Source organism: Silene latifolia, chromosome Y, assembly GCF_048544455.1.
Source record: "Silene latifolia isolate original U9 population chromosome Y, ASM4854445v1, whole genome shotgun sequence".
Lineage (NCBI taxonomy): Eukaryota > Viridiplantae > Streptophyta > Magnoliopsida > Caryophyllales > Caryophyllaceae > Silene > Silene latifolia.
This window is the reverse complement of record NC_133538.1, coordinates 471,700,628-471,701,376: the sequence shown is the minus strand read 5'-3', so window position 1 is coordinate 471,701,376 and position 749 is coordinate 471,700,628. Positions and strand designations below refer to the sequence as shown.

The following is a 749-nucleotide window of genomic DNA, read 5'->3' as shown; positions in this document are numbered from 1 at the left end:
ACCCTTTTGAAAGAGAAGGTGAGGAGAGCCCAACACAAAATCCAACACAAAATCAACCCACAATGCCTAAGTTTTCATCACATTCCGTACCCACCGAGGAGAACCTACCGAATGGTACTCCCACACCACAACATATAACCGGAAATTTTATTGCCAAATCCGCATTTATCCAATTAGTCGAAAGAAGCCAATTTGGGGGGATGCCAAGTGAAGACCCTCACTCTCATATGGAGACTTTTTGTGACTATTGTGATGCGATTTCTCAAACCGGTGTAACTCAAGACCAAATTCGATGGGTCTTATTTCCTTTTTCTCTAATTGGCACCGCAAAACAATGGTTGAAAGGCCTTGATAAGGCTACTCTCGTAATTGATTCTTCGAAAAAGTTGGCTCTAGCTTTCTACAAAAAGTTCTATCCACCTGAAAAGACTAACATGCTAAGAGCTCAAATTACGGGCTTTAAACAAAGGGATGAAGAATCTTTGTATGAAGCTTGGGAGCGATTCAAGGGAATTGTTCGTTCATGTCCTCATCATGGACTTAGCGAGTGGTTCTTGGTATAACAATTTTAGAACGGTCTTTATGAAGATTCAAGGAACATTCTCAACATGGGATCAAATAGAATGTTCACCGAAGTTGATGACAATCAAACTTGGAACAAAATTGAGGAAATGGCGGTCCATAACTCACAATATAGTAGACCTCGCAAGGCTACTAGAGGAGGAAAGCATGAAGTGGACTGCATTACT

General features: G+C 41.0%; 1 non-coding gene across 1 annotated transcript; it reads right to left on the bottom strand.

Annotated features, from left to right (window-relative positions):
• Positions 1-434: 434 nt before the first annotated feature.
• On the bottom strand, positions 435-541 carry LOC141635822 (small nucleolar RNA R71). The gene has a single exon (XR_012540480.1). It is a non-coding gene; the product is annotated as a small nucleolar RNA R71 (small nucleolar RNA).
• Positions 542-749: the final 208 nt, after the last annotated feature.